General features: G+C 36.4%; 1 protein-coding gene and 1 pseudogene across 1 annotated transcript in view; both read right to left on the bottom strand.

Moving 5' to 3' along the window:
• LOC135143210 (myb/SANT-like DNA-binding domain-containing protein 3) overlaps positions 1-27,467 on the bottom strand; it is a 152,322-nt gene that overhangs the window by 91,077 nt on the left and 33,778 nt on the right. The gene's annotated exons all lie outside the window — the stretch shown is intronic.
• On the bottom strand, positions 16,762-25,796 carry LOC135143206 (piwi-like protein Ago3; annotated as a pseudogene).

Genomic DNA, 27,467 nt, shown 5'->3' with positions numbered 1-27,467 from the left:
CCGTTGCATAAAGGTGAAGTCCTTTATCGTTTCCTTTGTGCAACGGATGGTCCTAAGTTTCACTTTATACAAATTATTTGTCAGTGTCATTAGTTAATGGTGACGATTTCTAATAAATAAAAGAGAAAAAATGGAGAATTTGAGATTATTTATCGCAGAGGAATTACGAAGAAGGTAAGTTACACTACTTACAATATAAATATGCGTTAGTACCACTTCTGGAATGCATTCCATTGTTTACAAGATTCAAATTATATACATATATATATATGTAATGGGTTTCTCGAAAACGGCTCTAACGATTTCGATGAAATTTACAGGTTAGGGGTTTTTTGGGTCAAGAAATCGATTGATCACAGTTTTAACTTCTGAAAATTACAGTTTCATGCATTTTCAGCAATTTTCAGGCAGTGAATTATATTTGTTGCTAGGCAACATCAGATGACACTAGACGAACACGAGATTGTTTTATAAGAGAAGTTTGGGTGACAGTCTGACAGTACGTTTGACGTACCTTTTTATCTTCAATTGTACGTACCGAAACATACTCCACTGTATAGAGGACGTTGAAATTCACCTCCTGAGGTGAGAAAATTTACCAAAAACTAAACAGTGAGCGGATAAAAGGCACACGAAAGTGTGTTGAATTGAGATTATTTTGTCAAGCATTCATTTCAGAGGTTCCACGGTCAGTGTCAACATGTGATCGTTTTCGGGGATGGGACCGTGTTATTTGAGTTTTTGGGCTCAACGTTTCGCACACTTTCGTAAATGGCATCTTCAGGAGCAGGGTTGAGATTGAGAAATTAGGAATAACACAAAAGAGCACGGTAACTCAGTATGTTAACCACACCAGAGGCGAAACTCTTCTGGCAGTAAGAATGTGGTTGTGACCTTTTTCTAGAGTCGAGAGAGAGAACTAGGAAAAAAAACAACGACAGAGAGAAAACTTGGGTAACAAATGAGATGTCAAACAATAATTCCAGTTTTCTGTTCTTTAATCTCTACATGTCACTTATCAGTGTTTAAAACAAAGACTGCTTATGGAAGGAATTTCTTTTTTAATGTGTATTTTTAAGTAGCGCGTGTACTTCAAAATGCATACTATACGCATATTTATCTGTCCTAATCTGATCTAATACTACCAAACGAGCCGAGTGAAACTCGGTCAACCAGATATTTACAAAATAAACTGTAACAAAACCTAGATATATCTTGGTCCTTATTGCACATTATCCTCAGTCTCCTCAATATTAATTTGTGGATATTTTAATTTCAACTTAAAAGTTTCTAATTCGACTAATTTACTTAAATTCGTATTTATTTGTCTCAAAACCACCAATTTTTCTTTTTCGACTTCATTTTGAGACGTGTTCATTGTAAGGTTTTAAAGAGCACTGTTGAATGTATTATAACATTTTTTCTTTCGTATATTTTGGATTGCATCTGAACTATTGGACGGAGCCTCTATTGCCTCTGAAATCACAGGAATTGCGTTTGAACTGCGTGGTCCACTGCCTGCTGGCTTTGAAATCACAGAAATTGCGGTTGAACTACATGATGCTGTGTTTGTTGCTTTTGAAATCACAGGTTCCTCTGCAATATTTTTATAAATAATTTAAAAAATATAGATAGACTGACAGATTACCCTCCAACCCCAATTCAGGAATATCCAGGCCATTCACCACAATATTCCCAGTTGCATTTAATAATCGTATTTCCAATTTTATAAGTGGAGCTTCAGGTTCACCGTCGTTACCAGTTTCTTTTTGGCTAGCTTTGATTGCTCGAGCTTTTGCTCTGACACTGGTTTTCCAGTTGCTAAAAGTCTGCAATATATTACGTTTTCACTTATTACTTTTATATTGCATTACAAATAATCAACTTGCCTTTTTCCACTCTTTGTAATTTTTTTTAGGGCCCCCACTGCTGTTTAACAGTTCTGTTAAATTTTGCCATACACTTTTAACATAGTCAGTGGGTGGAAGGCGTTTTCCCGGAAGTTAATGTTATTTTCAAGTTTTTCAATATAGAGTGAAAACTGTTCAGCTGTGGTTTTTGGAGATCTTTTTCGTTTTTTATTTTCCATGCCTTGTTTTATGCAATTACAACATAGTGATTGATTGGGAACTTATTATGCTGATATAAACAGTTCTTATACGTACCTCCAAACTCCACAACACGATTACAATTTCAATTTTTAATTACAACAAGACGTGTACAAAACCAATGTGACGGGCGATAAATTACTTATTTTTGGAGATGTCAATATCAGTCAGAACAATCGTCATGTGAATCTTGGATTTTAAAACAATTTTGAGGTTCTAGGTATTCCCGTTTGGAATTAATTTGAAATAGCCTCTAGTGTCTTTTCTTATAATAATCTAATTAAATTTATTATGGGATACGTCATTTGCTAAATCAGTCTTATCCTAGCAGGTACTAACCCCGCCCACCCACCCTCTTTTTTCTTAGAAAGTAGGTAATTTGCCAAAATCATTGTTATCTTGGCACGTACTAGCACGTACTCTCTAATAAAATAAGAGGCGAATGGGTATTGTAAGATAAGATTGATTTCGCCCACTAATAAGTATTATTAATTTGGTATTATCCGAAATCTTCATATAAAAGTTAATTAAGCCTAATTTGATGGAAACACAAATACTTGTAGGACATCCCAAATAGTAGTAAGTAATAAATAACTATGCAAAAACAACTCCTTTGGAGGGGTATTCACTTATAAACGACCAAAAGATCCATTAAAGGCGAGGGTCCCCATAACCAGTTGCCAGGTCAGTGTGTGTTTTTGTTGTTACACAAGAGGTAAGTGTTGGTACCTCCAAAAATGTGTATGATTTTACAAAGGGTTTATTTTTTTTAATTTTTGGTAATATTTTTAAAGTTCAGTTTAATTTTGATGATAAATCGCAAGCGTTCGTTTTTCAAAGCATATACTATCGTAAAACATCAGTTCGTCCTTTACATAAAGTTTCTCCTTAAGGGATGCAATAGAGAATGAGATATTAAAGGATTCACTTTCACATTTCCTTTACGGTTACGGAAAAGCCTTTAACGAACGGATCCTTTATTAAAAGGTTAAGATACAGAATTCGGCCCTTAACCTTTTAATAAGGGATCCGTTTGTTAAAGGCATTAGCGTAAAGGAAATGTGAAAGTGAATCCTTTAATATCTTATCCTCTATTGCATGCGTTGACAATCGGTATGGTTGGTGTGACGGGCTTGGGAGATTTTTAAACTTAACTTTTGTTAATTTATGAGATATGAAATTCTTGTCGTGGTCTTTGTGCCTGACATATAGTAAAAATATCAGGAGTATTTATTTGCTCGTAGGATGGTTCGTGATGATGATAACATTAAAAACTTAAAAAATTAAACATTTTATGAAATCATGCACATTTTTGGAGATATCAGCACTGGCCCCTTATGTCAGTGTAGTAAAAGTATTGGTATTTCCACCAAATTCGGCTTAATTAACTTTAATATGACGATTTTTTAGTGCTTTTTGCTAATATTAACAAATTTAAACCATGAAACTATAAAACTGGACAAAGACATCATTGTTCTGACTCATATATACCTTTATTGTAATTCATCTAGAATAAATAATCACAGATTCTCCATTTCTTCCCTTTTATTTAGAATCGGTCACAAAACTAATGAACTGACAGATAATTTGCATAAAGTGACACATATGACATTACGTTGCACAAGGGAAACTATAAAGGACTTCACCTTCATGCAACGGATCTATAAGGGTCCTTTACGTTTTAGAAAATAGGAATATCTTTATGTAAAGGACAATCCTTTTACCAAAGTGCCTTTATACTTTACAGAATTCGGCCGTAAGTCTTTATTGGTTTTGAATTTGGTATCATTTTACAGATATCTAGTAGCAGAAAGTATCTAATTGATCAACACTGCGGTACCCCTTTACACAAAAAAAAGTGCGACCAGCAGAAAACGTCACGTGTGTCACAGACTTCCATGGATAAGTGTTTAGCAAATAGTTTTAAAAAAAGTGAAGACGAAATTTTTAAATCCGACTTGTGTAAAGCATTGCTAACGTCCAACATTCCTTTAAATAAGTTGAATAACGTAAGCTTCAAGTCTTTTTTAGAAAAATATTGCAAAAAACCTGTGCCCGATGAAAGTACTCTTCGAAAAAATTATGTTAACAATTGTTATATAGATTCTATGCATGAAATTCGACAACATGTTCAGAACAAATACATTTATTTTATAGTAGATGAAACCACAGATGTATGCGGAAGGTACATAGCAAATTTATTGGTTGGAAGTTTATGCGAAGATTCTTTCCATAAGCCATCTTTGGTCGCAGTTAAAGAACTTGACAAAACAAACAATGTAACCATAAGTAGATTTATTCAGGGAGCTTTGGCTAATTTATATTTACCTGATTCGATTCCTTTTGACAAAGTATTATTAATGATTTCAGATGCTGCAACGTATATGGTCAAAGCTTCTACTAATTTAAAAATATTTTATCCGAATCTAATTCACTGTACTTGTTTAGCGCATGGAGTTAACAGAGTTGCCGAAGAAATAAGGAATAAATTTCCTTTGATAAACGATCTAATTAATAATGTGAAAAAAGTTTTTATCAAAGCGCCCTTACGTGTTCAGATGTATAAGGAAAAATTACCTGATACACCATTACCCCCAAAACCTATTGTAACGAGGTGGGGTACTTGGTTGGAAGCAGCCTTATTTTATTTTAAATATTTTAAAGAAATAAAAGAAATAATATTTCTTTATGACGACGATATATCATCGGCAATCAGGGAATCTAAACAAATATTAAACAATCCAAACGTATCTCAGCAATTGTCATATATAAAAAGTAACTATAGTTTAGTTTCGGACACTATTCTAAAATTAGAGAAGAGAGGTATGTCTTTACATGAGTCAATAAGTCTAGTGGAAAATTTGAAAATAACTTTAGAGACCTCTAAGGATAATATTGGTAAGGCAGTTTATAAAAAAATTAATGAAGTGTTGGAGAAAAATGAAGGGTTTAAAATACTCTCAAAAGTACATAGAACACTCTCTGGTGATTTTCGTGACGATGTTTTAGATTTGACGCCGGACATAATTTCATGTCTAAAATATGCTCCTATTACTTCTGTGGATGTAGAAAGAAGTTTCTCTTCGTATAAGCAAATTTTAAGTGATAGGAGACAATCATTTCTTGTAGAAAATTTAGAGAAACATTTAGTTGTATGTTTCAATGGGAATGTGTCAGATTTTTAGTAAATGCATTAATACATAGGTATGTTTAAGTAGGAGTATTATTTTAATTGTAAACATTAAATAAATATTATTTCTCAATAACTTAATTATTATTGTACGACATATTAATAAAAAAATACAATTATATTTTTTTAGTATGATTATTTCTACATAATTTGCATAATCTTTTGCATATTTCCATTATTTCATTGCATATTTGTGAAAAATTTGCTGCATATATATGCGCATATTTTGACTAAATTTACTGCATATAATCCGAGCTTTAGTGATCAGTATGACAGAAGAGAAAAGGACAACTGTGGCTAGTGAAGAAGCCGTTTGTTGAATTAAAGCAGTTGTCGCATGCGCAGTTAAAGACTAAGGTATCAGTGTAACGTAGAATCTGATTTACTGAGGCAGACGAATGAAACGATGGCAGAATGGTTTGTTAAAATAAAAAAGGTGGCAAAAGGATGTTCTTTTGGCAGAGATCTGGACGACAGAATCCATGAGAAATTTGTGTTGGTTTGAAGCATGAAGGTTGGATGACAGAAGGGAGCGCCCATCAATGTTGTAACGAAGCGAATTTTCGCGGGACGGAAATCGGGACGCGTAGCGCCAGAGCCGGGGATAAAGCCGCGATCGCCGCGCCGCCGCGGCGAAAGAGGATTCTTGCCTGAAGTCTTCAAGCGAAAAACCGTATCACCGTCACCGGGTTTTTCGCCGCCCCCAAGTCCAGGAGGAGCCCGTCCTGAAGGAAGTCGCCTCCCAGGAGGAGTGACCGTGCCGGACGTTTATTCTTTTGTATTTAATTTGTTTTGTAATTATTTAAAACTTAGCCGTAAGATTTATTATTTTAGACCGTGTAGCTGGTGGCAGGGAATAAACCTGTTGCATTTAAAATATTCTTGGCCGTTTTATTTATTTTATTCTCGTGTTTTCGCGGGCGCTCACTACCTGAATTCCGTGTCTCCGGTTTTAGAGCAACCCCGGCGCTCCCTCCCCCGGAGGGAGCTGGCGCCCGAATGAGCGCCGCTCCTGACCGAAGGCGCCACCTCCGGCTTGGTCGGCCAGACGTGTTTGTTAAATCAGAGACACTACTCAAAGCTTGGCACCCAAGTACGCCGCCACCACACGTTATCGGCGAGATTCCGGACCGTCACTGTCCGTCCTACCCGGAATTTCGTCGCAATGTTAAAGAAACGCCGGCAAAAGAGCTCCACGCAAGAGCAATTTATGACTCTTTCCGCACAACATTGGAAGTGGTCGGTTGTCAAAAGAGGATCAGAGGCGGTGCATTTGGTTACGAATGGGTTCATAGGTAACAAATAGTAAAATAATTTGATCCTTACCCATTCATGACCCTTACCATTAACATCGATTAAATATATACATATTCTATTTTTTTTAAGTCCACCAACGTCGCAATTTCCTACAAAAATGTAGGCGGCAACGGGGGCTAGTGATTTTTTAGAAAAAAATAAATTAAAAAGAGGTTAGATTTATCTACTTCTGTCGAAAGTTAAAAGTTGCCTTCCTTTGTAATTTAATTACATGTAGAATTTGAGGAATAAGCAATGTTGTTAATCGTTACTTAATGGATAGAAAAGATTCTGTGTACCTTCAGCACGTTGATAGTTTAACAATTGTAGCGGACTTGAGTTTTAACCTAAGAACTCTGGACTGCTTGACCGTACTTATACCTGAATAATGCTCTAAATAAAATGCGGGTGAGGAAAAACTTAATTAAAAATTAAAAATGAGAACGAGACGTCTATTATTTCCAGATCTGACTTATCATTTGACGAAATAAAAAAATAAAAAAGAGTTGGCATACATAAGATTTCTTCGGTTCCCAAATTAATTGCAACGTTTTTGGGACTTCCGGACACTGAAAGATACACAGGCCACTCTCTTCGACGTAGTTCAGCAATAGTTTTGGCCAATAAACGTGGCAATATCACTGATCTAAAAAAATTGGGGGGGTGGAAAAGTTCTACTATCGCTGAATCGTATGTCGAAGAATCAGTACAATATAAGATCAATGTTGCTAAAAAAATGGTTGACTGTAAAGCCTCTTCGTCTACGACAGAAAATAATTGTAATAGTTTAACAATGGAAGAAAATGTTAATATCAGCACTCATAATGAACTTGCCATAAAAAAGAAGACCGAAACCGAAGAAATAACTAAGGCTTATTTTTCATGTTGTTACCTTAGATAATGTAATAAATAGATACCACCATGCCGTGTTCTTTCCCTAGGACAGCCTGTGACGACATCCTCCTGTCACACATCTCTCTCGTGCATGGAGGGATTACAATGAAGCTATCCTTGCCTGATCACTATTTGAATTTTGCGCGCCTAAATTTTAGGAAGTATGTCTGAACTAACTTCGGAAGAAAGATGTTGACAGCTTGATTTTATAAATAATTCACAGCAGATAACGAAAGGAATAGTAAATTATTGGGCAGCAATTGTGATCCTTTATGACTACATCACTTAAAATAGGATCTTTGTTCTAAATTCTAAAATTGTTTTTTGTACAACAACTCGAAAGAGAGGTTAGAAGAAACATCTGTCAAAAGCGATTTGTTGCGCTGGTGCGGTACACGGATGGAAGTGAAATAGGCATATACAGATGAAATGCATATAACAAAGATGAAGATGTGGTGATCACACAAGGATAGCATTATGCTACTCTCCTAGACGTAGAAAACGACAACAGATAGCTTCATGTCTAGTCACAGTTTTCAGTTTGAGTATTGGTATCTATTTATTATATGATCTAAGGTTGTTACACTTTACGTACTGTTATAGAAAGTAGAATTAGTAGTAATTGTTTTTGTATATTGCTATTAATTATAATTTTGATAATAACTCTTTATCAAATAATTTCTTTTCTTGAATTGTAGAAATATTACAATACCAATATGTCATTTTACATTACAAATAAAATTATAAAGTGTACTACAAACCAACTTTTGTGAACGTTAAGGACCTTTTTATATCCTGAAACCGATAAAAAAATCAGTTTGACATTTCTGAAAACAAAAGCGCACGTGTCTTTTGTGGAAGCAAAAACGTATTTGTTTGTAATACTGCTTCTTTCAAATCGTTGCTAACTTTATTTTAATTAGGTATAGAAGCTTACAGAGTCGTACATAAAGTGGAAAGTTATGAATAAGAAACGTCCAGATCTTTTGAAAAAAAATCAAAACTATAAAACATTTCGCAATTTAATTTCGAATCTGCAAAACCGAATGCTTTCGAACCTTGCAGTGTTTTAAAGTTATGATAAGCATGATAAACGTTTATCCAAAGTATATTTACTGATCCCCTATAAAAAATTGATGACGTCAGCTCAAAATTTTGACCAATAAATCCTATCTAAATTGTACAAAATATATGAGTCTGTCCTTGTAAAACGCATAAAAAGGGCGTGGTTCAATGCAGTAGGCAATCTATTTTAAACAGCTTCCGGAACTGTCGACGAAGACCCAAAGTATTACAAGTATTATAGTATTTGCTATCGCAAAGCTACAAAAATCAAACAAATAGTTATTTAAACATTAAGGAAGGTAGGTAATATTTACCAGACCAGAACGTGATTGCGCCCGAGGGGGTACCCCAAGGGCAAGCAATGGAGTTCGAGGCTGGTTAATATTCTACCTCCCGAATTGTTTATAACATTTTTCCTACGCCCCAGGCGATAAAATTTTCAGGAAGAAAAGTAATTATTTAATTTATTGTGATAGTACAAATACAACTGAAACGTTATTAGTCAGCCTCAGCATACATCTGTTAATTGTGGTCATGGTGGTTTAAAAATGGTGCTTTCAACGTAGAAGACGAAGCGAAAGCGACTTGTTTGGATTTGTTTCCGGAGAAGTCGATGAAACGGTACGAGTTAACATACAAATTGTTCAAAGAATGGTGTACAGATAAAGGCACCACCATCGTTTCGGATTCCTTGCTATTAGCGTATTTTCTGGAGAAATCTAAAAAATTCAAGGCTCCATCCAGTTTGTGGTGTGAGTACTCGATGCTTAAGAGTACATTATTCATAAATGAAAATGTCGACATATCCAAGTATCCCAAATTGCGTGCGTTTTTGAAAAGAAAAAATGATGGATACAGGCCGAAAAAGGCCTCTGTGTTCACAAGAGAAGCGATAAATTTATTTCTTGAAGGCGCTCCGGATGATATGTACTTACTTATGAAGGTATGCTAAACTTTTAATTGTAATCTCGCCTAAATCAAACATTTTAGGTAGTCATGATTATGGGAATTGCTGAGGCATGTTGTGGCCAGGAGTTGTGCGAAATGAAATTGACGGATGTGGAGGAAACAGACGAAATAATTTTTGTTAAAATACCAAATTCGAAAAATGGAATGCCGCGTACCTTTACAATTACGGCCTGTAGAGAAAATAAAGTTTGCTATTTGCAAATTGTCAAAAAATATATCAATATTAGATCCAAAATTGTAAATGTACGTTTTTTCATGCGTTATCGGGGAGGGAGATGTGTTAATCAACCCGTCGGCAAAAATAAAATCGCTGAAATCCCCTGTCTGTAAGATAGCAACATATGTGAATTTAGACAATCCTAAAACCTATACAGGCCATTCGTTCAGAAGAACCTCGACAACTTTGTTAGCAAATACGGGAGCAGAAGTTCTCACACTAAAGAGACATGGGGGTTGGAAGTCCGGTAGTATTGCGGAAACCTACGTTGCTGAGTCTATTGCTAATAAAAAAGCGATTCCTAATAAAGTTTTATATGATAATCAGGGTACAAATTCTACTAAAACCTCCTCGGCGATGATAGGGTCAAATGAAACCACGGAACTACATTTTGCTGATAAAAATGGTGATACCAACATTGAAGTATCTTCGGCGATGATAGTGTCAAATGAAACTACGGAACTAATTGTTGCGGATAAAGAAGGTGATAATAACATTGAATTATCAAAAAATGTACTAATTAGGCCCGTTATTTCAATCGCTTGTTAACCTCTAGTTTTGAAAACTACTAGTTAATTCTAACCACAAGTTAACTAGTGGTTAAAAAACAAATCGCGATTTTAATGAAAACGTTACTGTTAGTTTAGTTACCATGACTTTACTAAAAGTTGGAAAGGCAACGCTGCAATTTCCACGTCAGAATTGTCACAAAAGACATCAAACAATCAAACACCAAACTTTGCATGAACAGAGGAGCAATTTATTAGTGAGTTTAATCGAAAAAAAGAACGTAACTGAAAATAAGTGAAGCGGGGCTGTCCTGTGGCGTGGCAAGAAATAGAAACGGAATTTAATTCTAGGAATACATCAACAAATTTTCGTACTTTTTAAATCTTAAAACAAAAATGTAAGAACTTAAAAAAAGGGATGAAAGCCAAGTTTTCACACAATTAAAAAGAAAAACTGGTGGAGGTAAAGCAGAATTTCAGGAAATTTCTGAGGTTGATAATGCTATCAAAAGACTATTGGGAGAAGTGATTTCTGGCTCAACACCGCTTTTTGATAGTGATGTATTTAGTTATCTTTTATAACTGTGATAATAATAAGGTCGATACCCGCAGAACCAAGTACTTGGTCTGCCAGAGAAACATTTGAATTATTAATTAAAAAAATCATTAATTTAAAGAAAATTAACGTCAGGACCTGCATACCTCTTATAACGTTGTTCTTCTGTTAAATTTTCTACTGTTCACTTCAATATGCGAAAACGCTGAAAACATACTATTCCTCCCATTTTTAAAAACGGTTTACCTACCCTTTTCTGAACCACTATTCTTTTCCTTAGAGGTAGTTCCTAATCGTCACTGAAGGCATTTACTTCGTAGTCGTTCATTTTTAAAATTAAATATGACATTTGTCGTAGTATAATTGAAAACTATCAGTCAACTCATACTACATGTGCTGGTAAAGTTAACTATGAGTAAACTTCAGGTTTGAGTATAACCATCAATTGAAATAAGGAACTTTGTATTTAACTATAGGTTAACTGTTCACCATAAGTTAACTATGAATTGAAATAACGGGCCTAAATAAATATCGCAATTTTGTTAACAATGTTAGTAATTGTACAAACTGTAACATTACCATAAATATAAATTAACAGAGCACGTGTCCTGATGCACTTTTTTTCCTAAGGGACGTAAGTAAATCACTTACTTACGTCCCGTCGTCATTAACAACCGTAATCATTTCGTAAAACGAACTTACGTCCATGAAAACCATATATTAATGGTATGATTACGATAAGGGGAGTAGGAAAAATTTATTATGTCTTGCTTAAGAACAGATCCAAATCGTAAATGCAATTAAAGGTTGTTCGGTTAACAGCCGTACAAAACACGTCATTAGACATAAAAAATGACAATTAGCATATGCATTTTGTAGGCGAGTTTTCAATTCTAAAGATTTGAGTTTAAATGTACACGTAAGGTGCTGAGGTCCCAACGACCTTCTTCTTTGAACACCAATCTTTGTCCTCTGCATAAACCTTCGTATAACTGCTTTTGGATTATTTTTCCGACAATAGCTTTTCTTACAAATTTTCCGCCTCCCCCCCTTAGTTCTGGAGACGTGCATTGTTCAATTTCGATCACGTTCTGTTCTGCAGATACTATTAAGAAAATTCATGAAATGCTGCTGTCATAAAAAAATTTCAAATGTCAAACAACAACAATAGTGTCTCTTCACCAACGACTACTATGAAGTAAATTTTTGTAAACTTACACATTTTTCGTCAAAAATTGAAGGTTTATTTTTTCAATTTATTGTCTTTTACAGTTTCTACTTTGCTTCATGCCTGCTAATGAAAAAAATAGTATATTAACCACGGTTGTAAAGCCACTTCTAGACCTCGCGCTTTAGAGCCCTCGACGCTGCGCTCGATCTAGAATGCTTGGCTTTGCAATCTTGGCTAATAATATACTATTTTTTTTGTCTTTTATAGATGATTACCATTATTCGAACGAAAGATGGATGGGTGAGAAACGGGAAAGGGGAAGTGTTGCTGCTTGATAAAGGTTAGAATATTTTAATTTTATTAGCGCTTTTGTAGTTGTTTGCTAGCCTTTTATGTATATATCAGAACACTACTATTTCGGTGCCGTGCAACGTCATCAGTTTTAATGAGCAAAATGTTTAGATTATTCGGGCCGAAGCTGTTGCTGGAGGTAATTTTATTATTTACTTTTGTAGTCAAATATATTAAACATAAAAATTATTATAGATCCAAACAGTACAAACGTTAGATGTCCAACGTCTTGATGAACCAGAAAAAAGTGTTGATCTGACAGAAGAATGTGTTGATCAGTCGGAAGAAAGTGTTCATCAGGTAGAAGACACTATGGATCAGACAGAGAACAATGGTGACCCTGTTCCTGAACAAATTCAGGATGACGGTAGGCATTCATGGACTTATGACCAAACACAAGCCCTAATAACTGCTGTTGAAGCCCGTTATGAGGACATTTTCCATGTCCGTAAACGTAAAACATTCTGGGACAGTATCAGCGAAGAACTAGGGAGTCAAGGCATAACAGAAAGTTTTGTTATTGAACTCAACGCAATAATAATCCGTCAATTCTTAATAAAAATTAACATTACTTAAAAAAAAAACTCTAAAAATTCGGGTGTGTCATCATAAGAAGAGTACTGTCTATGATGGCACACTTCATGGTTTTTGGTTCTAATTTTTTTTTCAAAATAAATATTGAGTATATTGAAAATTTGATGAATTAATATCAATTTCAATATAATTGCTCGTTTAAATAACCCTCAAAAAAAATCCCTAATATCATAGATGAAGTTACACTAAGGTGTCAAAGTTAAGTATGCCATCATAGGTAGGTTTCCCCTACCACCTTATGTGGTATACAAATCAAGAAATTTATACCCAACGTGGACAGAAGGTGGGTGGACCACCAGGGAGAGTATACAACCGTAATAAAAGTTTGAACAGGCCTCGTTTGAGGACTGGTTCCATGGAATTGCCTCCCTTATTTCAGAAAATTAAATGGAAAAAAAATTTAATAGGCGACAACCTCATCACACACATATCTCTACACATTACTCAAGAGTGTGAAAATAACAATATTCAGTTTGTGTTCTTGGCCCCAAATGCAACACATCTACTCCAAACATTGGATGTGTCATACTTTGGACCTATGAAGAGACAATGGCGCAAATGTTTAAATGTGTAGAAAAAACAAAATCGGGGGACTCTACCGAAAACCGATTTCCCTTACTGAAGGAATGTTTAGAAGAAATATGTACCAAAAGTTGTTTAATATTATGAATGAAAACAAACGTTTCCACAACTTTATTCAACTGTCAAACACGAGATGGCTCAGTCGCTATAAAGCAGTAAATACTACTGTAGAACACTATTTTGAACTTAGAACATATTTTAACCTAGTGGCAAATACAGAAAAATCCAAAGTTAGTTTAGTTTTCCAAAAAACTCACACTGAAGTAGGTGAAGCGCATTGAGTTAATAATAGAATCTATTGATAACGACTTGGCTTACTTGTCAGCGAAAGAAGTAGATCTAGAAATTGAATTTTACAAGGGTATGTACAAAATAAAATCGGGAATTGGTCTCGATGTATGGGTGCTAAAATTAAAAAAAAGTTCTAGTAAAAGTGTTCTCCTTTTAGAAATAAAAATTATTAAAATTAATGTCGAAATTCGGTGTACGCCTCTGATAAAAAGGTCATCTTTCGTTTCTCTAGCAATATTTACTCTTGACAAACGTTTTTGTTAATGAAATATTGACAAATTAAAATTAACGTCTGTCAAAAAAATGGCACGTTATACAAATGCTGAAATGGCTGATATGCATTTAATGTATGGTAGAGCATTTTAAAACTCCCATGAGGCGCAGCGTCTTTATGGTGAAGCATTTCCTCAACGAAGATTAACCGATTATCGTACATTTACTGCGATTGACCAACGTCTGCGGGAAAACGGCACGTTTACTCCAAAAACTGAGGATTGGGGACTCGAACGAACAGAGCGTGTTTTAGATGCGGAGACAGAAATTTTGGACATCGTTGAAGAAGAACCAGGCATCAGCGTAAAGAGAATATCTTACCGTGTAGGAATTTCGCTGTTTGTTGTATGGCGAACATTACACGACCAAGGACTTTATCCTTACCACGTGCAGCGAATTCATACTTTGAAACCAGAAGATCTACCGCGTCGAATGAGATTTTGTGAATGGTTCCTTGAGAGGAATAGAGCAGACCTACGTTTTGTAGCGATGATTTTTTTCACAGACGAAGCGACATTTACAAGGGACGGTATATTTAACGCGCGAAACACGCACTAAATTTTAATTTTAGTTTAGTCTTGTGTAATTGGTGGGAAAATTGTGAACCGAAAACTTTGATTGCTAAGCATAGTAATACTACACGGACATTTTTTTAATTATATTCATGACAAAATAAGATAATTCCGATTACTTGCTGACTGCGAGTATTTATTTAAATAAAACGATAAATGTGCATTTTCTTACAATTATTTTTCCTAAATGTGACCATTTTAAAGTTAAATAGGGTGAATAGAAACAAGCGTTGAAAGGAATGGTGAATCGAAACAATATTCAAAAATGCCTCGTAAATACGTTTCAAAAGGTGAAAAGTTATACAAGAAACATAATCAAGACGTTTTACAAAGAGCAGTAGATGAAATTAAATTTAAAAAAATCTCATACCGTGAAGCGGCGAAAAAATATGGAATACATTATTCAGTTTTGTATTGACACAGTAAAAGAAAAATGTTAAAAATAGGTGGACAACAAATTTTGTCGGGTAAGGACCATGCTAGACAGCTCACAAAACAGGTAAAACATTTTTGGGTTTTGTGTATTATTGTAGAAGCAGAAGAAGCAATGTTAGTGGACCACTGAAACGTATGTGCAGATTGGGGTTATCCATTAGATCTCTACGATCTAAGATATATCACCAAAATGTACTTAGATAGAGAAGGAAGATCTGTTAAAAAATTTAAAAACGGAGGAATGAATGGGCCAAATGTTTCGTGAAAAGAAATAAAAATAAGATATCTGAACGTTTATGTCAAAACATCAAAAAATCTAAAGCACCTTTTTCGAGGAAAATGGTAACTGAATATTTTGATCAATTAAAAACGTCATTCGCAACTGTCCCCCGCCTCGAACATCCTCAATTATGACCGAACTAATTTAACCGACGACCCAGGTAGAAAGAAGGTGATTGTTCGTCGAGGGTGCAAGTATCGTAACCGTTTTTTTTTTTTTTTTATAAAATATTTAGCTGTTTTATAAAATTTCGTAAATTTGGTTGACGATAGTGGAAGCATAGACTAGAATTTTGCATACACTCAATTATCTTTGATATACGTACTACTCAAAACATAGGATCTGAAACTTCGTACACTATTTCTATTAACCCCATATTACGGTACCATCTATGAATACGAAAAAGCCAGTGATGAAGTTGTTGGACCTTGTTCACAAATGCAGGTATTAATGGCACGAGGATTATTTTCTAGTTAGACACAACCAATTTTTTTGGATTTTGACCAGAAAATGAAAGATATTTTAAACGAAATAATTATTAAACTACAAGAATTATGCTACACAGTTGTAGCATGTGTATCTGATTGTGGTGGATCAAATATTGGTTTGTGGAAAACGTTAGGCATTACAATAGAACACACTTATTTTCGACACCCAATTACCAATGAAAACACACAGACTTATCATCGCAGATGCTCCATACCTAATAAAGTTACTCAGAAACTGTAGATACAGGCTTTCTGTTACGTAATGGTATGAAAGTAAACCCAGACCCATTAAAATCTCTAGTAGCAACAACAGATATTGAAGTGAATGCATGCTTTCAAATAAATCCGCACTCAAAGTGTATCAACCCGGTCATGATAAGAAATTGGCTATGGCCACAGGAATATTTATTGAGAAAATGAGTGTATGGTTTAACGTTTTTAATTCATTAAACATTAATGCATCTCTGATATCGAAAAGACCATGGCACAATGCGCTCCCGTCTGCCCACAGACGAGCGAATGAGTCCGTCCAGGGGTAAAGATGGGGACGATACATCGTGAGTTCTATAAATATCGATGTTTCAACTCGATCATCGATATTTAAATTCACCGAGGTATTGAAAAAAATCGATGTTTTTGTGTTCGATATATCGTTCAACAAACTGTGGTATTTATGCATTAATTTCTTTTGCCTATGTGGAACTGTGAACTATGATTTCGTATCTAGTTTTTCGTTCTACATATAAGTATGTCCCTGTTTTATATTTCTATGGTCGATTCGATGGTCTGTAGTGCGTTTGAGGAAAATATGTTAAGTTTGAACTTTGGCACTTGACAGAAATACAGAATAACATAATCGTTCACGCAGATAAACATGTGAGTGTGATAAAACGTAAAATCCAACCGCATCGAGGTTAGAATTACAAAAGCATTGCAAAGAAGTAATACATACAAATCATAGTGTCACAGTCGTTATTGCCCACCATTTCGAATATTTTAGTGTTGATCCTTTTCTGGACCACGACATACGTAATAGTCGTGTCTATATTTAACTCCTGATGACATCTGTACACTGGGTGACTTCGTATCGTCGGTAGTGGTCTAGTTGACCATCGCCGACACCATCTCGGAACACTATGACGTTTTGTGGGAAGCTTCCTCGTCGTTCTTTATGGAGTATCAGCTACTTTCTGAAGGCTACTTTATAGATGACACCGATTTCGCCATCTTGAAACATGGCTTCACTGTAGTACTTTGTTAGAGAATCGTTGATCGATGACTCCATTCCGCAAACGGATTGCTTGTTAGCTCCATGGTAGACGTAAATTCCACATACCATCCATCCAGAAACAGGGATTTTCACATACCACAGGGTACCACCTAACTTGCACGTGATCTGCATACCGATTTTATGGATGATGGTTCGCACCTTGTTTGGATTGGATAGAGTTTTACTGAGGATCACCTGACTCGCCAGGGAATGATTGACACAATACACTTTTTTAATGATCGAGTAACAGTCGCCGCGGATGGTCGGACAGATGAATACGGCAACCTGTGGGTCACTGGTAATGTTGGTTCGTATGGCACTTATGTACGTGTCGGTTCGATCGTCGTCCAACATGACATGTTGCGGATTCTTAATAATACAACCCATTCCCCTAGCCAATCTGACGATGGTTTCTGCGAAGTTTGCAGCGTATTTTTGATCGCGTCTGGTATAGTATAACTGCCAAGTATGGATGTCGATGGGCCCCGTCAAGTTATTATCTGATACGCCTTTGTTCCAGTCGCTACCACCAACATACTTCCGTTCTTCTCTTTGCGGTCCACCGAAATAGATCGCTTCTTGTGGTAGAACCCGCGCGTCCAAGTCGGCAGTACCGTTAACCAAAGTAAGACCCCAACCAGCTAAAACGTTCTGAGCTTCCTCCGATTGTTCTACTCGCTCAAAGTAGGTACGAAGGGCGAGTGATCGTTGGCCTGGCGTTACTCGAGACATCTTTCATGACCTTAAAATCGCTTCTCATGGCGTTAGTCAACCCCGTCAGGTAGCTGAGTTCAGGAACTAATCGAATAATCCTCTCCTGTTTTTCACCATTCACTAGTTTTGTAACCTTAGTGACCAGCATTGGCTGATCTGGATCATGTATAGTGATGTTATGATGTTGCTTATAATAATCAATAAACGTTTTGTCTGAAACATCGCTCGCATGAAATACGCTTCTAGGGCAGGTATCAAAGTCCCCGTCGTCGACCGTGTACGTCTTGTTATTGTACTTGGTCAAAACACAAGATCCCACGATGTTGTCTCTTACTTTACCTTTATACGACCTATCACCGCCAACAGCCGAATGGATCTCGCCCATTAGTTCGTACACGGTTTGAGAACGAATAACTTTGTGTTGGGTATCGAGGCAAAGCGTAAGTCCACCTTCCATTTCGTCCCCGTGGACGACGAAACCAGGAAGAACTTCCAGTTTGTGTTGAGGTACAATTTGTTTGTCGTTCGGACTGAAGTGGTTGCGGCCGATTCGCTTATACAGTAAGATATGCACGATCCTTTTGAAGAGAACGTCGTATAGGTAGAGACACTCTCCCATTTTTCTTTTGCGTTTGTACAGGGCTTTCATAAATGATTCTAAGGGCGTAGTTGGCCATGGATTTCAAAAATGCCGCTTTGCTGAAATTGTCTCATTTGACAGTTCTCACTTGTCATTGTGCTTGTCATTTGTAACCTGTCACTTAAAATCATCGCTTTTATTGTTCTACCACTTTCCAAGTGTGATTTACAGTAATTCTCGTTGATCCAAGTTTAAAACAACAAAATAGCCTTTCTCAAGGCTCTTGGTGCTTGCGTGCGAAAACTTTGTGCTCGAAGCGAAGACCGTGAAAATGGTTTATTCGGTTGAGCAAAACACTTTCATCGTTATGTCTTATTATCGCAATGGGACATTCGTAGACGGAGCGTGGCTGTATTCTGTAGCCGCTTGTAAGCAAGAATATCTGGGCAATTACCCTGATTTGGAAATTCAAGAAACATCATTAGAGGCTCACATTAGAGATGTCATCAACAGATTTGTTCGCACTGGCAATGTCAACAAAGGGAAATCTTCTGGGAGACCTGCAGTATCTGAGGAAGTTGTTGATGATTTGAGAGAAAGACTCGAGCAGAATCCCCAAACATCTTTGACAAGATTATCTCAACAGTCAGGAGTTCCCGTAACCACATGTCACAAAGTAGTGAAAAAACGATTGCATATGCATCCTTACAAAATAACTACTGTGCAACAACTTTTACCAATAGATCCTCCACGCCGCGTAGAATATTGCAATTGGTTTCAGAATACTTTTCATGATGACGGGTTACTGGATCTTACATTTTTTAGTGATGAAGCATGGTTTCATTTATCTGGCTATGTCAATTCGCAAAATTTTAGAATTTGGTCCGCGGAAAATCCACATGTTTTTGTAGAGACGCCTCTTCATCCTTTAAAAATTGGGAGTATGGTTGGCAGTTTCTCGTAGACGAATATATGGACCTATTTTCTTTCATGATACTATGACTGGAGAGAGGTATAGGTAACAGATTTTGGAACCATTTATTCAACAACTTGATGACGAAGAGCTGCAGTTAGGGTACTTTCAATAGGACGGCGCGACTGCACACACTGCACGTGCTACATTGGAATATTTACAACAACATTATGACGATCGTGTAATAAGTTTAGGAGTGCAGCATGCATTTCCACCACGTTCCCCAGATCTTACGCCATTGGACTTTTCAATATTTGGATATTTGAAAGACAAAGTGTTTCAACGGCAAATGAATAACTTGGCAGAGTTGCAACATGAAATTGAACGATGGGTTCAAAGCATTGATGGAAGGATGTTACAGAACATTTTTGAAAGTAAGAAAAAGAGAGTGAATATGTGCCTTGAACTAAATGGTGAACATTTTCAACATTTACTGTGATGTTTAACCACAATAAATTTGTTTGTTTATTCCATTATGAATTATTTTTATTTTTAACAACAAAATTGACTATCAAGAATGTTGGAGTTCCGCGCATGAGGGTAACAAATTACGCCCGCGTAATTTCAAATGTTCAAATTCTATGTGGGTGACCTAATTTTGCATTGAAACGAATCTGTACACAAAAAAAAACAACAAAAATCAAAAACTAGTCTTTAAAATTAGCAACGAAAGTATAATTTGAAGCTTGATACTTAAAATGAAATCACGCTACGTTCTAAATACCTATTTATTATGTACAATAAAATTTTTGATAGAACTGAATGAAATCTCAAACCGTAAAAACTCTGATTATCCGTGTCCGTTCACCCATCTGGTGGTCCTTGATTTTATATGACTCTACGATGAGGGTTTAGAAGCTACCCAGCAGTCAAAGTTATATTTGGATTTTTATCTTTTACGTTTTTACATTTTCGTTGAATATGTACTTTTGTGGCGGGAAGTGAAATATTAATTTTGTAATATACTATTGTTTTGTGGCTAATTAAAGAATTTCGTGTAATTTTTATGAAAAGGACAATGGACAGATAAAGTTCTATTATTTTATTAAGTAAAAACAAGCACTAGACATGACAAAACATATTTCAGTATGAGCATCCAAAAGTTTGAAGTGTTAACAAAATGTGCTTATTGTGTGAAATAATTTCAAGTACAAATCGACATCTAAGATATTTTCACGGCGACAATTTCAAAAATATTAAAAACTAGCAGAATAATTTGTCCGCTATGCTTTGAAAACTTTCAGCGTTTTCACTTATTAACGAATCATTTCAACATCGTTTATAACATTGAGTTGGAAGTAAAGGATTTACAATTTAAGAAAACGGAAGATTTTTTTTACACGAAAAGCAGATTTAGAGTTAAAAACTAATTCTTTTATATGACGAATTATTATTTTCTACTATGAATGTCAGAAGTAATCTAGCAAATTCTGTTAGTAAATGTAATATACGAGTTCCTAAAATTAGTGGCAGTATCATAATGCAAGGAGTCTGTCCTTCACGAATTACAGCTCACTTTGATCATTCTTCCTCAGTGGTACTTGTTCAGTTTATTGCTATTCATGTTGTTCATCACAATGATCTTCGCTGTCAACCCCTGACTACAAAAGAAACGACATATCTAGTTGAACAAATTCGCACTGGTGTAACACACGAAAAAATAATTGAAACTGTTAAAAATCTAGAACTCAGTTCATGTACCAGATTTAATCTTCTGACTATGAAAGACATTCCCCACATTGCAGAAAAAATAATATATCTGGTAAATGAAGTAAGGAAAATCTTGTTGTGCATCAGAACATGAAAAATTGCACAAAAATGACTGCATTAGCTTCCATGTACAGTGGGCTGAAGTATATGTTAAAAAAATATGGCACCAAAATCATTTGTGTTGATGGCACACATGGGACAAACCTCTATGACATTGAATTGACCACAAGTCCATGTGTTAGATGATAAAAATATTGATTATCCAGTAACATTTATTCTGTCCAACTGAAAGGACACCAACATATAAGAGGTTCTGGTTGGTGAAATAAAATCATTAATATCGGTTTTGGTACCCAATTATTTCATGACAGATGATAGTTACAGCTACATATTGGAATGCCTGGAACAATAAATCAGATTCTTACAAAATTAGATTATGTATTAAAAGAAACAGATGAAAATAAATTTATAAGACTGAAGCAAGAGCTGATTAAATTTTTGGTAAAAAGTAAATTTGTGAATTATTTAAACACTTACTACTTTCAAAATAAAGAGCGCATGAAGTCATGGGCCCACTGTTATCAAAAGAACGCAGGCATTAACACCAACATGCACGCCAAATCTTTGCACAGATCTTTGAAATACAAATATTTTGGTGGTAAACCAATAGAGGGCTGGAAACATATTTAGACACTTTGAAGAAACTACTGAAGGATACATCTTGGTCAAGAATTTCATCTACTTTATGACTTACAGCTATTCACCATGACCTTTTGGTCAGTAAGTCCCATAAACTTGCCACCCAGATAAGTTTTGATAATGTAGCTAAAGAATCTGCTGTAAAACATTTAATGCACTCACAAACCAAAACTAACTTTCATGAAGTAGAACTGATGGATAGGAAATGTAGTTATCAGACATTAAAATGCGTTGTTTGTCAAATTTGTATACACCATTAAAGATACTCTTGCTCTGAGTTCTTAATCAAAAATCATCTTTCTAAGCACATGCATCTGGTGTCCATGTATATAAAGGCATATTTAACCACCAAAGGCCCTTGGTCCCACTGGTCATCAATGCGCCTTCAACTTCTGAAAAACAGTTTGAAAATGAACTACATTTGCGCTTATCTAACTCCGTAACATCGCGCAGAACACGCGCTTCTCGATTTCGCACAAACTGTTTGTGCAAAGCTCTTCTACAGCATCTTTTGATCACGTTCCTCATCTTCAAATGTTATGCAAATGCTTCCTTTTGCCACAAAAATTTGTTAAATTTCGCATTCGTGCATTCTTTAATTGCAGCATTGCAGCCGTTGTTAACATAACCTAACTTTTTATGGTCACCAACGCGTGCTAACTTTTTGAAAGGACACACGGGCGCTTCGCCTCCTGCACTTCATTACAAATATACTCCTAAACGTGGAACTTCTTTTTCCGTGGATGATTTAGTTATTGGAATTTGTGCGTGTGTATATTAACAGCCAACCAAAAATTTCACTTGTTATCGCCAGTATCGCCTTGTTATGTTAGTCACATGTGTATTGACGCATGCGTTTTCGATATTTAATCATGAAGCATTTAGGCAACCAGTTATACAGATGCATGTGGTGCTTGTCGTGCCCAAGGACACATTTAGTAAAGTACACATAAAGCGAAAGGCGGCACACATCCATAACCTACTGCGACCCTATAATCATTTATGAAAACCCTGTATATTTTTATGGTCGTCACCCTGTCACTCGTATGGGGAATCACTCCTTCGAATTCCTGTCTTTCAGAGAACACTTGGAAGGGTAAATACAGGAAAACGTCGCCATCGTAGGCTCTCGTTGCACCTTGTTCTCCTAAAACTTCAGCCAGCAGTTTCTTTCGGTATGATTTGACGTCGATTTCAGGTTGAAATCGAACTTCGTATTCAAAAACGCCACGGTCCTTTTCGACCTTCAGGAAGATGTAATTTGCGGTGGCGCGGATTAGAGTCCCCATTGCACCTTTAAACGACACCGGTTCTGATGATGTGGCAATCGACAGCTCTGAAACCTCCGTTGACAATCTCTCCACATCTCTTGAAGTAGATGCTGACGAGATTCCTGGTTTTGCTACCTGTGATTTTGCTTTGTCTCCAGCACCCACTTTCTTTTCTTTAATCTCTTGGATTTTTTGGAGGAGGGCAGCTCGTCCACGGTAGTTCTTCGGCAGGTTCACCACCGCCAACGCCAACCTTGGCCTCCTTATGCTTCTTCTGTGCAGTAGATAAATCAGACTTAATATTAAGCTCGTTGGAATCAGTGAGAAAATTAAGTGCTACAAGAAAGTGTTTTTTCATCTTCTAGATTTATCATTGTTAAATGCATTGATATTATTTAAAACAGTTACTGGAAAAAACATATCAGCAAGTGCGTTCCAAAAGGAACTAGTTCGACAATTATTAGAAAAGTACCATCAACCCTTATCTGTGACTACCCCTGGAACATCCGGTCGACGAACTAGTGATGCCGAGAGCCCCTTTCGTCTTACAGAAAGACATTTTCCAGGACATGTGCCTAGTTCCACAAAGAAGGTGAATCCTACAAGACATTGTATTGTTTGTTCTAAAACCAAACAAAGAAGTGAAGCACGTTATATGTGTTTAAAATGTGACGCCCCCTTATGCGTAATACCTTGGTTTGAAAAATTGCATATCTTAAAAAAGTATTAAAACATTTTTGTTCAATTTGGAAAAGGTTTTATTTTAATTAGAAAATTCAAATTTCAGAATTTTGTATTTGTTTTTGTACAGTTCAAATTCCGGTTATAATTTTTTATATTTTCTATATTTTATATTTCAGAATCCTTTTGTAATGATTTTGGCTAAATACATACTTTCATAAGGTGTTCTCTCTTTGATTTATCGTTTAACCTTGTTTAATAAACTGACGTTATGGAAAATAAAAATTACTGTGACTATTTGTGAAACTCTCTCTCGACTCTCTGCTCGCCACGTTTAGGCAGTTCCATCCACACACTGCACAGCGCTCGGCGGAAGGAATTCTAAAAGCGAGAGGAGCAGCGAAAAGGTTAAAAAGAAGCCCACTAAAACGACAGGTAAACTGAGATTGAAATAAAAAGAATTGGAAATATATATAAAGCGCCAATTGACTTTAAATTTTCGTTTGGTCTGTGGAAGAAATATCAGCTGTAAGAAGCGATTTTAATTCGTTCATAAAAAAGAATATTTATCCACCAGGAGAAAAACTAAAAGAATTTTTAAAAAAGAGAAACATAGACCTGAGTGTACCCATGTTAAAATCAAAGCTTCAACATTTGATGAAGAAGTCATGATGCTTCGTTGTCGTTTTTAGTTTTTATTGAAAAAGAAATTATAATTTTTTGTTATGGAGTTTTGCTGATTAAAAATGTATCACGAGGCTTGTATTTCTTTTTTTTATATTCCACTCTGCTTCTTAGAATTAAATATGGCAAGCATGGCATAAAGTATAAGTGTCCATAATATTTACACAAGAATGTGAACCCCGAAATAGTTATTTTTGTATAAGTGCACGAAATCCTATTTTTTTAATCGCATGAGAATATGCGCTTTTTGCCCGAGACCGAAGGTCGAGGTAACAACTTAACTCAACTTAAGGGCCCTTGGAAACGCTTGTGAAGCATGTCTTTTTACGGAAACATTTCCTGGAAGAATTATGCCCGATCATCACACATTTACCACTACTGTTCAACATCTTACAGACAACGGTGAAATTCGTCCCCAAATGACAGATCGTGACCGATAGACAACTAGAAAGACATTTGCTGCTGAACCTGACATCTTAAATATGGTAGAAGAAAACCCAAGTATCAGTGTCAGAAGGCTGTCCAAAGAGTTGGTGTTTCCCCTTTTATTGTTTGGCGTACATTAAGAGAACAAGGACTCCATCCGTATTATTTGCAACGGGTACAAAGTCTCAAAGAAGATTTACCTCGTCGGATTAGGGTCTGTGAATGGTTATTACAGAAAATGATGAAGATCAACAGTTTATTGGAAACTTGCTGTCAACGGATGAAGCAACATTTACGAGAGACAGGGTATTTAATTGTCATAATACACACGTTTGGTGTAATGAAAACCTTCGTGAAATTCATGAGGGGCACTTTCAAGAACGATTTAGCGTAAACGTGTCGGCAGGTATGGTAGGAAATGTAAGGTGACATAGTGACAAATAATGTAAGGATCTATAGTAAATTTTTATAAAAGTATACCACCATTTATCATTCTAAAACAAATAATTAAGGTGAATCGGTAAGGCACTTTTATGTGTTTCTCCAATTTATTTAGCTGTTTAAACAAAAAGTAAAACGAATAGATCTAATTTGAAAAGTGAAATGTTTTTGAAACACACATAAAAAGTGCGCCAGGACATTATTTTTTTTTGTAATTTTCCTTTTTAAGGAAAAAAAAAATTTTGCTATAAAACAAAATTTCAAAAAAGTGGTCAAGAGTGATGCTGAAGCAATATTTGCTGATGTATGAACCATTTTAATTTTTGTTTTTTTTTGGAAAATAGCGTCCGAAACAAAAATTATATTACCATCTCGCCTTCAAGATCACTAATTGTAGTACCTCCAGTTTACTCAACAAGCACGCATAATTCAAAGCTATAATTCAAGTTTCGCGCTCCGTACGTTCGCGCGGTAACACTGGGCCCTGCTGTCGGTTCGGTAGCCATTACTTCTTTTTGCGCGCTGACACGCACATCGGTTTTTTCCACTTGTGATAATAATTCTCACAAATAACAACAACAATAATGGGAAAACACAGCAAAAGACGCCGTTATTCATCCTCTTCCGATTCAGATGATGAGGTCCGCCGGAAGATCCGCAAATTGTCCAAATTATTGGAGAGACGTTCAGCAAAACGTGGAAGCGTCGCCACTTCTACGATTTTGCCAGAAGACCCCGAGAAGTGCGAATAATGCCAGAGGACATGCCGGATAGCGAAACCTACACCATACATAGTAAGTACACAAATTAACTGATATTCTGTTGAAGATGGCATCAGTCCTTCGAAAGATCTAGCAACACTGAATCCTAACCTCACTTTAGTTATGCATTAGTGCTTAATTGTGTTTTATACTAGCAGTTGGCCTGCTAGGCAGTCCAACATCTATCTCTCTCTACGTTTGTTAGACTTAGAGAACGAGACGTGTTACGTCTGACGCCCTACGTATTACGTAGTGTCATACCTGAACTGCTGCATTGAGACTGTGGATCGCAAACCAGAAAATAATCCTGTAGCCCCATCTAAATTAGAGGATGCTGTGTTACGGACACCAGACCGCAAATGAAGAAAAGCAGCTGCTTCACAGAGATGTGTCCCAAATTTGGACTTCCATTTTGAAAAATGGTTTAGAAAAAGAGCGTGGAGAGGAATTAATTGCCAAATATCCTCCCTTCTCAAACTGTCCCTTGACGGAACCACACCACCAAAATTAAATCCGGAGGTTAAGGCCTCGATAACAAAAGGAACTTCTGAGAGGGATGACAGGTTGGTCAGTGTAAAACAACGTATTTGTGCGGCAGTATCCGCCCTGGGCAGTGCCCTGACAATCCTCTTGTCAGACACCACTGCAAATGGCACCCAGCTGATCCAGCTAGCGACGCAGCGAGATTGATGACATATATATTCATCACGAGCAGTCTCAAACGCGCAGGAGTATGCTGAAGGGTGTGCTAAACAAGGAAACGGCGGAGACCCTGACGGAGTCGACCGTCGATGGTTGGCTATTTGGCACTGACCTAACTGAACGCATTAAGGCAGCAAAGCTCTCGAGAAATCTATCAATGCTAGCTCGCCCAAGGTACATAGGTACACCTATAAGGGCAGGAGTTCTTTAAGCTCCAACCGTCCACCTCGTCGATCTTGGCAACCAGCTGGACAAGGTGGACAGAATGCTCTGAAACAGCTCCACAGCAACCAGGCTAACAAGCGTTTTTCCCAAACCAGCAGAGCGACCTCTTCGAATCGGAAGGACGCTTACCAACGCCGCTAACAGCAACCAAACAGGCAGGTAGATTACGTTATTTTCTCCATAACTAGAAACTGATCACTTCTGTGCTATTTTGTTGGGTAGAAGGGGTGAAGATTCCGTTTATTAAACCAGTTGTGCAACGCAACCTTCCCCCTTCCACAAAATGGTCAACCAGGGAATCTCGGGCAATTTCTCACAACATCGACAAGTTGCTCGCAGTGGGCGCAATTTCAGTTTGCAAACCCTCTAAGGGGCAATTTCTCTCCCCCTATTTCCTTGTTCCCAAAACTGATGGTTCACAGAGATTTATTTTGAATTTGAAAAAAGTAAATGAATTTTTACGGCCAGAATATTTTTAGGTTTTATGTA

Source organism: Zophobas morio, unplaced genomic scaffold (assembly GCF_036711695.1).
Source record: "Zophobas morio isolate AGI-343-1 ecotype UQ-CSIRO unplaced genomic scaffold, CSIRO_AGI_Zmor_V1 ptg000058l, whole genome shotgun sequence".
In the NCBI taxonomy this organism is placed as follows: Eukaryota; Metazoa; Arthropoda; class Insecta; order Coleoptera; family Tenebrionidae; genus Zophobas; species Zophobas morio.
Note: the sequence above shows the minus strand (reverse complement) of the source record. Positions and strands in the feature narration are given on the sequence as shown.